The sequence below is a fragment of the Vombatus ursinus genome, unplaced genomic scaffold (assembly GCF_900497805.2).
Source record: "Vombatus ursinus unplaced genomic scaffold, bare-nosed wombat genome assembly UNPS02009918.1, whole genome shotgun sequence".
In the NCBI taxonomy this organism is placed as follows: Eukaryota; Metazoa; Chordata; class Mammalia; order Diprotodontia; family Vombatidae; genus Vombatus; species Vombatus ursinus.
This window is the reverse complement of record NW_020949696.1, coordinates 6,912,948-6,926,206: the sequence shown is the minus strand read 5'-3', so window position 1 is coordinate 6,926,206 and position 13,259 is coordinate 6,912,948. Positions and strand designations below refer to the sequence as shown.

The 13,259-nt window shown below is 45.4% G+C and overlaps 1 protein-coding gene across 2 annotated transcripts in view; it reads right to left on the bottom strand.

Moving 5' to 3' along the window:
* Positions 1-5,636, bottom strand: part of SBNO2 (strawberry notch homolog 2) — a 225,367-nt gene extending 219,731 nt beyond the window's left edge. For both annotated transcript variants that reach the window (XM_027853161.1, XM_027853162.1), the window contains exon 1: positions 5,591-5,636. The gene's annotated coding sequence lies outside the window, so the exon portion shown is untranslated. The remainder of the gene's footprint in view (positions 1-5,590) is intronic.
* Between the last annotated feature and the right edge of the window lie 7,623 nt (positions 5,637-13,259).

Here is a 13,259-nt window from a genome sequence, read left to right as displayed (position 1 = left end):
TCTTTTCCAATGCAGAGATTCTCTGATTCTGCTGTAAAAATGAAGATTAAGGTGAATATCTTGTTTTTCTAAAAAACAACTAGCTAGAACCAAACCAAAGCATAAAACATATTCTCCCAGGAAATTCAGCCCTTTCACGCCAAGGAAATTCAAATATAAAACTAAAAGCTCCATGACGATCCTGAGAGACAAGTCAGTGCTGCCCTTAAATTATATAAAAGAGGCAGAAGAAGAAAGTAGTGAAAAGATCCCTGGATTTGAAGTCAGAAAACCTGAATTCAAATCCTCACTACCACTTACTATTTGGGCCTTAGTTTCCTCTGCTGTAAAATAAGGGGGCTGGAACTGATACTCTCTGAGGTCCCATGCAGCTGTCATTTCAAAGCTGCTTTTGAAAATGCTTGCCAAAGCACAGCTATGGCACTTAAGAAATTGTCCAAGTGTCCAGGACAGCAACATTTACGCGAGGGGGGAAAAGAAAGTAACAGAGTCTAACCTCCAGTGGGGAAAAAAGGACAAGGAGGGAGAAGGGGGCGGTGTGTGTCCTACCCACACTATCTCATTCCAGGCCTCGAGTTTCTAGCTTCCCGCTCCAGCCCTAGCAGAAAAGTCCTGAATGTGCTATCTAACCACACAAACACTCATTATGGAAAAAGTTATTCAATATACATCAAAGCTCACCCCTATTAGTAATCACACACATAAAAATGCTACTTTAAAGGTACCGGATTGGGAGGGGGCCATACGTGACTCCATAACATCAGTCTTTTCTCAATTCACTTCAATTTTTTTATATTAGGTTGTGCCCCACCCCCACCCCCCACCCCCACCCCAAGAAAAAAAAAACAACTAAGCAGACAAGTCCCTCCTCCCCAAAGGAGCGCATAAAAGCCTTCTTAATTAGGTCTAAGAAGGCCTTCCGGAGAGATTCCGTCTCTGGTGATTACAATCCCAGCTCCGTATTCAATGACTGCACAGTAGCTCTTTATTAGCACATCTCAGTTCATAAAGACGGAGTTAAAAGTCATGTCAGCACTTCCATTACAGAGCCCTTGGATTCTGAGGGAAGGGCTCAAATTCTCGGAGAAAGAGAGACAGTACATGCTTGGTTAAAAAAAAAAACAAACAAACAAAAGAGTAGCATGGGAATGAGGGAATGAGGAGAAGTGGAGACCTGTCAAAAATGAAGTGTTGTGTGTGACCTCCAACAACTCAGAGAACCTCAGATTGCCCGAGAAGACAGTGTATCCACCTGGACAGAACTCAGGGCCATCCTCTCCAATACCCCACTCCACAGAGGAGAAAACAGGTCCATTGTCACAAGGGAAGTGACCAAGTCAGGTTTCCTGTCTTCACATTTCCAAGCCTGGGGGGACTGTCACATTTAGCTTTTTTTCACCACCCAAAATGCCAAGCACAGTAATAAGAACTCAATACATGTTGCCTGGATTGCACTTACCTCAACCCCTTGGAGACTCGTTTCCTCATCTATAAAATGAAGGGGCTGGACCAGATCTTTTCTAAGGTCTTAATCAGTTCCAATATTCTTTACTTTATGGTCCCTTCCTAGCTCCAACCTTCTAGGATTCTTCATCTGAAGAAGTTGTTTTTTCCTAAGTTTATCCAGGATAAATCCACACTATGACTGCTCTGGCTTGTTTAAATAGCAGCGAGCGACCAGGGCCCTGGATTCCAAGGGAGGAATTCCATGGGATGCTGAATGGATCCCTTCCCCTCTCCAGACTTCAGTTTCCTCAAGGGTGGAAAACGGTAGAACTGAGTCCCAATTACTGATGTAGAAACAGAAGTGACCTTGGAAGTCATCTAGCCCAAGGCCTGCTTTTCAGAGATGAGGAAACTGAGAAGTGATATGACTAGCCCAAGATGACACTTGCTAGTTAGTGAAAAAACTGGGACTGGAACCTAGTCTTAGGAAGTCCAACTCAGGACTGTCTCTGCTGCACTACAAAGCAAACAAGCAATTTTCAAAGAACACATAACAAAATCTCCATCCAGCAGAGATCTTCAAGGCACCAGGGCCCCAAATCTTGCTTTCACACTTCATTTCCAACAGGTCTGGAGACTCAAAAGCAAGTGAAGCGTATCCCTTCAGAAGAGAGGGGCACAACTGGCCAACTCCTCCCTTAGGAATCAAAAAAGTCTACAGTAGCATTAGTCCAAGGGTACTCTGTTGTTGTTGTTCAGTCACATTCAACTTTTTGTAACCCCACTTGGAGTTTTCTTGGCAGAGATACTGAAGTGGTTTGCCATTTCCTCTCCAGCTCATTTTACAGATGAAGAAACTGAGGCAAACAGGGTGAAGTGGCTTGCCCAAGGTCACACAGCTAGGAAGTGTCTGAGGCCAGATTTTAACTCAGGAAGATGAATCTTCCTGTCTCTAAGGCTGGCATTCTACCCACTGCACCACTCAGCTGCCCCTAAGGGTACTCTACCTTTCTCTAAAATCACCGGGGAGTGTGGAAGAACAAGCGGGTGGGAAGCTTAAGGTTCTGACTGAGTCATGTGAAACAAGCAAACAAACAAAATAAAAACAAGGCTGTACTCTCTGCTAAACAATTCTTTAAGGATATATTCCCCCTTCCCAAACCTTTAAATCTTCATGTATCTTTTTCTCAAAGAAAAATGGATGTCAGGACAAAGAGGAACAGAAACCTGGAAGGAAATGGGGGTACTCAAAAAGAGTAGAATCAAATACAGGAATTTTAAAACCAATGTTTAAAGGAAGGGCAAACCTGCCCAACAATAAGAGTCAACTTATATTTCTTCTTAATGGCAAGAGCATAGGCTAACTACTGGAGCCTTCTTGGAACTCCTCTGTTAGCCCGGAAAATGTATATGTTGATTTGCTTGAAAAGTCTGTCCTATGCCCAGAAAACCATAGGGCAAGCACTTTCCATGGATGGGAATTATGTATTATAAAAAGGTTTACACCACAGGGTTACAGCTCTTTGAGCAGAGGGACAGCAAGACATGGTAGGAAAAGCTGGAAAGCCAGGGGTGCCAGTCTAGCAGGATGGAATCAAGACCTGGAGTCCCACCTTTGAGTAAGTGCCTTCAGCCCTGAGAGGCTCCACTTCTCTGGAAACCCCATAGGGTGGAAGCAGCAATACTGACATTGGAAACCTCACAGGGTTTTGGTGAGGAAAGTTCTTGGGAAGCAAGGAATGGGAGATTTAAAGCTAGAAAGGATGATGAAGCTGAGGTCTAGGGAGGGGAGTGAAGTGACATGTCCAGGGTCACACAGTGGGTGGCAAAGCTGGAATCCAAAAGAAATGTGAGCTATGCTATAATTGATCTGTCAAACAGATGGAATGATGTTTGTTTGCAGTACCTACCTCCCAGGGGCTGCTGTGAGGTTAATATGAGATAGTGGCCCTTTAAAAATGCCAGTTATTACAGAAGGGCTCCGTCTAAACTAGCTTCAAGAGAATAGCTTGCACAAAGCTTAAATCCAGGCTGAGGACTCCTTCTCAAAGACGGCCAGTCAACTACCACAAAATCTCAACCTTAGACAGCCTTGGTATTAAAGAGCTTACTGAGACAGGAAGGGCATATCTGTGAAGCTGATAACAGGCACTCTAAATGCAGGTCTTATTGTTCATTTACAGTAAGAGCCAAAGCAAACAGCACCTTCTGAGTCAATGCAATTATCATCTAGATTTTTTTCTTCCAAACCACCTAAAAATAATCACAGCCCCAGTTCTCCCCACTGAACACCACCAAGTGAAATACTAAATCCTATACAGATGTTCACCCAATAGGGTTAAACACCTACATTCCATGCCAATCACTGCCAGTCAAACTAAGATATAACTGCTGTTTGAGACTTTGGGAGACCCCATCTGTCTACTTATCACTTTCAGCACGTTGTTTCCAGCTCTGTTTTACATAATTAAAAACAATCTTCACTTTTCCTGCCCTCTACTACTAAGTGGCTGGGCCTGGAGTCAGGAGCCATGAGTTTAAATCGAGCCTCAGATACTAGCTATGTGATTCGAGGCAAATCATTTACTCTGCCTCAGTTTCCTCAACTGTAAAATGGGGATAATAACAGCACCTACCTCCCAGGGATATTGTGAGATCAAATGAGATAATATTTGTAAAGCCCTTAGCACAGTGCTCAGCATATAGTAGGCGCTATATACATGTTTACTCCCTTCTCCTTCCCCTGTGAAAGTGGAGGAAGGGGTAAAAGCCTGAAATCCACCCATCCTCTCCAAAAACAAAAAACTCCAAAGAGGGTGCCCTTCTTGGGAGAAGTAGCCAGGACAGACTCGACGAGACAAAGACAACTTTGTTAGCTCGGAAAGTTCTTAAAGACCATCTGATTAGGCCCCCTCATTTTATGGACTGAGAAGCTGTGGCCCAGAAGAGGCGAAGTGACTTACCCAGGGCCGTACAAAGAGTTAGCGAACAGGGTGTCCTGACTTTCCCTCTAGGACTCTGTCTGCACCATAGCACAGGCAGCGGCAAAGATGAGTGGGGGAAGGATCGAGCAGCAAAAATGGAGCATGGGGGATGCCAGGAGGGAGCCCAAGAACTCGTTTTTCAGAGGACAGAAGAGCCCCAACTTCCCTCCTGCGCCTGGGATGGGGAAGGAGATGTGAAGGAGGGAAGTAATCTGCCTCCCTTCCCACCCAACCCCCAATTTCAGGAAGGCAAGCACCAATTTACCAAAGGGATCCTACAATCTCAGGCGGGTCCCAAGGACCCCACAACTCCAGGGCTGCCCCAGATTCCTAAGGGAACACCAACCGCACCCGATTCAAAGCGACCCTGGTTCCCACAAGTGACCCCACAGCTCCGAGGAGCCCTGGTTTCCGAAAGTGACCCACAATTCCGAGGAGCCCCCACAGCTCCGGAGCAGCCCCCAGATCCCTGAGGAATACCAACCGCACCCCGATTCAAGGCGACTCGGGTTTCCGAAAGTGACCCCACAATTCCAGGGAGCCCCTATAGCTCCGGAGCAGCCCCAGATTCCTAAGGAACACTAACCGCACCCCGATTCAAGGCGACTCGGGTTTCCAAGTTACCCCACAACTCCAGGGCGACCCTAGTTCCCAAAAGTGACCCCACAATTCCAGGGAGCTCTGCTTCCCGAAGGTGACTCCACAATTTCGGGGAGCCCCACAGCTCCAGAGCAGCCCCCAGATCCTTGAGGAACACCAACCGCACCCCGATTCAAGGCGACTCGGGTTTCCAAAAGTGACCCCACAACTCCAGGGCGACCCTAGTTCCCAAAAATAACCCAATAATTCCGAGGAGCTCTGGTTCCCAAAAGTGACCCCACAATTCCGGGGAGCTCCCATAGCTCCGGAGCAGCCCCAGATCCCTAAAGGAACACCCCGATTCAGGGCGGCCCCGGTTCCCGAGAGACCCCACAGCTCCAGGACAGCCCCGGTTCCCGAAAGTGACCCCACAACTCCAGGAAGCCCCGGTTCCCGAAAGGTGCGGGAGTCACGGATGAGGGGACAGGGCGGAAGAGGGGTCGCCCCAGAGGGGATAGGGAGGGGGGTAAAGGGGGAAACAGGGAGGGGGGCGGGAGGGGGCCGGCGAGAGGGCGCCTCACCTCGGTCCCGGGTCCGGAGCCGGGAAGGGCGGGGGCGGGGGCGGGGGGTGCCGCGGCGCGCCCTGTGAGCCCTAGCGGCGCCTCCGCTTCGCGGTGCCTCAAAGCGGCGGCGGCGGCAGCGGCTCACTTCCGGGTTTCAGGCGCCATCTTGGTGCCGAACACGAACTTCCGGGAGACGTCATGAGAGGGGCGGAGAGAGAGCGGGGAAAGACCGAAAGCGGGATGGGGAGGGGAGGGGAGGGGTGGGAGAAGGAGGGGAGGGGAGGGGAGGGGAAGGGAGGGGAGGGAGAGAGGAAGAAAGAGGGATCTTACCTGGGGCTTTGTAACTCCTTGTATTTTCTTTTAGGGGTCCATAGGCTTCCCCAGACTAACTGCCAAAGGGGTCCGGGACAAAATAGGTGAAGAGCTCTTGCTCTACAAAGACAGGAAGGAAGAGAGAGAGAGGAATGGATGAAAAATATGGGTACCTCCCCAGCTTCCCTCAAAACTCTGCCAAAAATCCCACCTCCTGCTGGCTACCTTTCCCGTTTCTCCCCCCACCTCACCTCCCCAACCCATTACTACTGGAGGGTTCTCGTTGGAGGGTTACTTTGTATCTACTCTGAGTCTATCTTGTCTGTAACTACAGACTGACTTGTCATCTCCCCCAGTAGAACGTGAGCTCCTCGGACTGTTGTCTTGTTTTTGCCTTTCTTAGTGTCACCATCGATTAGCACAGGCCTGGCTGGTAATAAGCTTTTAATAAATTCTTGTTGACTAAGGACTCAATTTCCCTCCTAGGGTGGCAGGTGACTCGGGCCAATGGTCAAGGAGGGAAGGAGTGTGAGCTCCTCGCTTATGAATTGTCTGACAGAAAAATAGAAAGAAGTTGCTGTCTCCCTTCCCTCATTCCCGTTCCCTGGGCTTCAGGGCAGTGGCCTTTCCCTGGACCGTATCAGATAAGGATTTAGCATGCCTTAAAGCTCTATATAAATGTTAGCTATTATTATTGTTGTTGCTGTTGTTGTCCTATCCCTTCCTTTAGACACTTCCTGTGCCATTTTCCTCAACACCTATTCTCTCCTGCTCTCCACCTGCTCAACCAATTTGTCAACCATGCCAACCATATCCGGTTGAGTGGATCTTTGGGACAGATTTACAGAAAGTCTTTTACAAGGGTCACACAAGATAAGCAAGCAGGAATGTCTGGAGATGGGCATTCCTTGAGAGAATACCCAAGTGGATCATAAAAGCATAGATCTAAGGTTGGGAAAGATGTCAGAAGCCATTTTGACCAACTTCATTTCACAGATAAAGCGGGTTAAGAGACACAAGGTTACCTCAGAAATGAGATTTGAACCCTGGTCCTCAGGATCCAGAACCAGTGATCTTCCATATATATGAAAGTATCAACCATGTTCTAAAAACTCATCTTTCCAAGGTCACCAGCAACCTAATCACCAAATCCAATGGCCTTTTTCTCCATTCTCCTCGTCATTGACCATAATGCATATTCATTCATTCATTCAACAAGCATTTAAATATCTGCTTTGTAGCAGGTAATGTGATATGAAAAGAAAGAGAAAGAAAGGAAGGGAGGAAGGGAGGGAGGGACTAAGAGAAAGTCCTCCAGCAGTTTACAATCCATCAGAGAAAACAGATTATACTCATACTTCTAAGGAAATACAAAATACATGTGAACTGTTGTTTGTCCTTTTTCAAAGAGGACCAATGATGACATCATGTTGTTGGGGTCAGGGTACGGTATGTTTGGCTGTAGCTATGTCAACTAGTTGGGGAGGGAAGTGTTGCTAGCAATGGGAAGCTCACAAAGGCCTCATTTAAGAGATGGCCCTTAAGTTGAGCTGAAAAGGAAGCTCAGGATGCTAGCAGAAGTTGGTGAAGAAGGAGGACACTCCAGGCATGGGGGACAGGACAGCCTGGGCAAAGGATCGTGAGCTCACAGGCTTAACGCGAGAAAGGATCTTAGAAGGTCATCTAGTCCAACCCCCTCATTTCACAAATGAGGAAAGAGTTCTAGAGAAGAAAGTGACTTGCCCAAAGTTACACAGATAGTAGATGACAGAACCTGGATCTGAACCCAGGTCTGCTAATAATTCCAGAGTCTTTTCAATCAGCCAAGCTGCTTCTCCAAGACATGAAGCCTGGAAAGGTAAGCGAGAGCCTAATTATAAAGGTCTTTGAATGCCAAATGGAAGAGTTTGGAGTTTGCATTTTTATCTTAGAGGCACTAGCAGCTACTGGTGAGTTTTGAGCAGGGGAATGGCATGATTAGGAAAATCACTTTGGCAAAGGTATGAAGGATGGATTGGGGTAGGAAAAGACTGGAAGCAGGCAAATCAATTAGGAGGCAATTTCACTAGGCCAGGTAAGATGTTATAGGATCATAGATCCAGAGGGTGGGAGCCTGAACATGGACAATGGCTAAGCAAGTGGAGAGAAAAAGACCAATGGGAGAAAGAATGAAGAAGTAGAATCGAGAAGACTTGGTCATTGATTGACTGTGAGAAGGGAGGAGTGAAGAAGAGGGAAGAGCTGAAGATTGCTGGAAGGATAATAATGGTCTTGATAGAAATGAAAGAGAAGGCACAGCTAGGTGGCTAGTAGATAGAGCACCAGCCCTAGAGTCAGAATGACCTGAGTGCCTCAAACACTTGATACTTACTAGCTGTGTGACCTTAGGCAAGTCACTTAACCCCAATTGTCTTGCAACAACAACCAAAAAAAAAAAAAAAGGAAATTAAAGAGATAGGAAGAGAACCCAGCAATACCACTTCTAGGTATGTATCCCAAAGAGATCGTAAAAATGGGAAAAGGATCCACATGTACAAAAATATTTATAGTAACTCTTTTTGTGGTGGCAAAGAATTGGAAATTGAGGGGACGCCCATCAATTGGGGAATGGCTGAACAGGTTGTGATACATGAATGTAATGGAATACTATTTTGCTATAAGAAATGATGAGCTGGCAGAATTAAAACAAAACTTGGAAAGACTCACATGGACTAATGCAGAGTGAAATGAGCAGAACCAGGAGAACATTGTACACAGTAACAGCCACATTATGGGATGGCTGACTTTGTTAGACTGGCTTTATTTATATATATGTATGTATATGTCTATATGTAGGTGTATACAAACTCCAGTTTTGCATCTTCAGTTGCCTCCTGGACATCTCCACCTAGGTGTGCCAATCACACTTCAACATCAACATATCCCAAATGGAAGTCATCCTCACTGCCCAAAGCCTACGAGAGTCTCTCCCAGCTTCCCTGACCTTGTGGATATACCACCATTCAGCCTACTCCTCACTCAGGCTCAGAGTCTTGGCATCATTTGGCCTCTTCACCTTCTGCCACCTTCTGCCACCCCTACCACAAGCAAACAGTTGACAAGAACTTCTGTTTATACTTCCACAATGTCCCTAGAATCCATCCTCTTCTTCACTCACACACCTTATCTCTGGTCTCCACCACCTGCTGTCTGTCTCGTGAACAAAGATGTCCTTTGGGGCAGCTAGGTGGCGCAGTGGATAGAGCACCAGCCCTGAAGTCGGGAGGACCTGAGTTCAAATCTGGACTCAGACCAAACACTTGATGCTTAGTAGCTGTGTGACCCTGGGCAAGTCACTTAACCCCAATTGCCTAAAAAAAAAAAATCCTCCTGCCTATTTTAACATTGTTGTTGTTCAGTCATGTCCATCTCTTCTTGAGCCCTTATGAGATTTCCTTGGCAAAGATACTGGAGTGATTTGCCATTTTCTCTAATGGATTAAGGCAAACAGAAGCGAAATGACTTAGCCAGGATCATACAGCTAGTGAGTGTTTGAGGCTGGATTTGAACTCATATCTTCCTGATTCCTGACTTGGGCAGCTAGATAGCACAGTGCCAGGCCTGGAGTCAGGAAGACCCGAGTTCAAATCTGGCCTCAGAAACTTACTAACTGTATGACCCTGGGCAAGTCACTTCACCCTGTGTGCCTCAGTTTCCTCATCTGTAAAATGAGCTGGAGAAGGAAATGGCAAACTACTCCAGCATCTCTGCTAAGAAAACCCCAAAATAGGGCTACAAAGAGTCAGACATGACTAAAGATGACTAAATAAACTTTCTGACTCCACTGGACCACTTAACTGCCTCCATCTCTAATGTATCTGCCACAACAATCTTCCTAAAGCACAAGTTTAATCATTTTATTCACCAGCTCAAAAGCCTTTGGTGGATCCCTGCTTCCTTCAAGATATAATACAAACCAAGCCTTGTTTCAAGGCCCTCCAAAATCTAGCTCCAGCTTTCCAAATATATTTGACATTATTCTCTTTTAGACTTTCTATAATTCTTTTTCTAGTTGAATTTTATTTTTTTTGTTATATTTTCAGTTCCAAACAGTTCAGTTCAGTTCCCTCCCCACACTGCACTTGAGAAGGCTACCACTTAAGGTAGATTTATAAATATATGTAAAACCAAATTATGCACAGGTCTATTTACTGGTTCTTTCTTTGAAAGCAGATTACATCTTCCTTCATAGATTCATTTTATAGCTGAGTTGAGTATCAATAATACTCAAAATAACTTGGTTGTTTACAATTTTCCTTGGAACAATATTGCTGTTACTGTGTACAACGTCCTCTTGGTTCTGTTTACTTCACTTTTGGTTATTTCATGCAAGTCTTTCCATGTTTTTCTAAAATCAACCAGCTCATCATTTCTTAGAGCACAGTAGTATTCCATCCCAATCATATGCTACAACTTATTCAGCCATTTCCCAATTGAAAGACATCCCCTCAATTTCCAGTTCTTTGCTGCCACAAAAAGAGCTGCCGTAAATATTTTAGAACATGTAGCTTCTCTTCCTTTTTCCCTGATCACCTTGGGAAACAGACCTAATAGTTGTATTGCTGGATCAAAGGGTATACATAGTTTTATAACTCTTTAAGCGTAATACATTCTGTAACTCAATTAGTCAAAGCATTTCTTAATCACCCGCTATGTTTGAGACACTGTGCTAAGCACTGGGGATACAAAGAAAGGCAAAAGACATTCCCTGCCCTCAAGGAGTTCATAGTCTAATCCTGGAGAGAACATGCAAACTATGTACAAACAAATTATAAATAGGAGAAATTGGAGAAAATTGACAGAGGGAAGATACTAGAATTCAGGGAAATCAGGACAGGAGGACTAGTGACTCTTTATAGATCTCTTCCTGCCACCTCCCATCTTGTAAATCTGTGCATTTTATTCTAATGCCTAAATCTCACTCCTTTCTGCTTGCTAAAATCCTCTTCTTTCAAAGGCTGTCAAGGATCGAGATGGTCCTCAATGAAGTCTTTCCAGCCTCTCTACTCCCAAATTCGTTTTCTTTCCTCTTCTTCCTCCAATGTCTGGATAATGTACATTACTATATATTACTCTCTCTAGGTCTCTTCTTTTCCCCCATCACTCTGCTTGGTGTCCTAGTTACTTGCCTATGGTCCTGTTGGTGTTGCTGTTTAGTCATATCCAACTCTTTGGGACCCCATTTGGGATTTTCTTGGCAAAGATACTGAAGTGGTTTGCCATTTCCTTCTCCAACTCATTTTACAGATGAAAAAACTGAGGCAAACTGAATTAAGTGACTTGCCCACCATCACACAGCAAGTAAGAGTCTGAGGCTGGATGTGAACTCATGAAGATGAGTCTTCCTGATTCCAAGCATAGCCCTCTATCCACTGCAGCCATGAGCTGTCCTAGCTTAGGGCCCAAGTATATTGCCAATACCTTGAGGGCAGAGAACGTATAGGCTTTTGTTTTTGTTTTTGTTTTTTTCATCCTAGTATCTCCAGCTGGGAACAAGGGGTCCTATCCTTAGGCTGTACTCAATCAAAGCTTGTTAAATTTGAATTTGAATTAAAGGAGGAAAGGGAGGAGGGCAAGGTCTCTAGGCTTAAAAGGATTATAGGCCCATAGGCGCTATACTAGCTGGAAGAAGTCAATTGCCTAGTCCTGAAGGAAACACTCAAAATGCAGAATAAGACATACATGTTTGGACTCAGATAATCTGGTGGTTTGGTTTGCACATTTGTTACAAGGCTTTTCTTTTCTTTTCTTTTTCCCACTTGGAGGTGGGGAGGATAAAAAATAGAAAAAGGATAGAAACAGGATAACAAAAAAAGAAAAAGAAAAGAAAGAAAGTCATTGAGCAAGCAACAAACATTTAATAAGGGCCTTTTAAATGTCAAGGAGGCAGCTAGGTGGTACAGTAGATAGAGCACTGACTCTGCAGTCAGGAAGATCTGAGTTCAAATGTGGGCTCAAACACTTACTAGCTGTGTGATCCTGGGTAAGTCACTTAACCTCTGCTTTCCTCAGTTTCCTCTTCTGTAAAATAGGGATCATAATAATACCTGCCTCCCAGGGTTGTTGTGAGGATTAAATGAGATAATATTTGTAGTGCTTAGCACAGTGCTGGTGCACAGTAAGTGGTATACAAATGTTACCTATTATTATTACATTATTGTTGTTATTGTTATTGTATTCCAAAGTTCTATGTTCTGGATACCCTTCCAGCTCTGACATCCTGGGTTCTAAGGGTCCTCCCAGCTCTGACACTCTCTCTTCTAAGAGCCCTCCCAGCTGTAACATTCTAAGTTCTAAGGGTCTTCCCAGCTCTAACTTTCTGGGTTCTAAGGACTCTCCCAGCTCTGACACTCGTATTTTAAGAGCCTTCCCAGCTCTGACATTCTCTGTTCTATATATTTCTATCAGGTGTGCCAAAGTGATTTCCCCTAAGCTCTAGTTAGACCATGTAATCCCTTCCCTACTCAAACTTTAGTGGTTCCCTGTTACCTCCAGGGTCAAATATAAAATTCTTTGTTAGGCTTTTCCAGCTCTTCACAACCTGACCCCTTCCTACCATTCCAATCTTATACCTTACTCCCTTTCTTATTCTCTCTTTGTTATTACTGGAACAAGACCCTCCATGCCCAGACTCTGTGTCTTTTCACTGGTTGTCCCCCACCCAGGAATATTCTCCCTCCTCCCAGCTTTCAAGTCCCATCGAAGATCCCACCTTCTGCAGAAGGCCTTTCCCAGTCCCCCACAATGCTAGTGACTTCCCTCTGCAATGATCTCCATTTAAACTGTATATATCTTGTACATGCACAGATTTTTGCAAGTGTCTCCCCCAGTAGAAATGCGACCTTCCTGAGGGCAAGCACCTTGCTTATGCCTTTCAGTCTATTGCAAGGATTTAGCACAGTGCCTGGTACATAGTTGGTGCTTAATGAATGCTTGTTGACTTGCCCAGGGGCTGCCTAGGTTTTCAGGGGCCCTGGGTAAGGAGCCAGAAGAAGCAGATGTCCAGCTCTGATGACTCTACCCAGGTCCCTCAGCTGGCCCAAGGCTGTGAACAAAGGGTGTGAGAGTTCCCAGCAGGACCACTGCAGCCCCCTCCACAGGAATTGGAGATAAGGGCTTCCGGGAGTAGCTTCCACACTGAGCCAAATGCAAATCATTCCCGGACGTGTCCCATTTCCGGGAGGTGGGTGGGACTCAGCTGCTTCTCTTAAGGGGCGGGGAGGAAACTAGCTGAGTGAAGCCTTCTTATTCATAATTTCTTTGCTTGCAGCCCTATCCCAAAGCTTAGCACCACCCTGGAGGTTTTTTTATCATCAAATGACAAGACTTAAGAGTT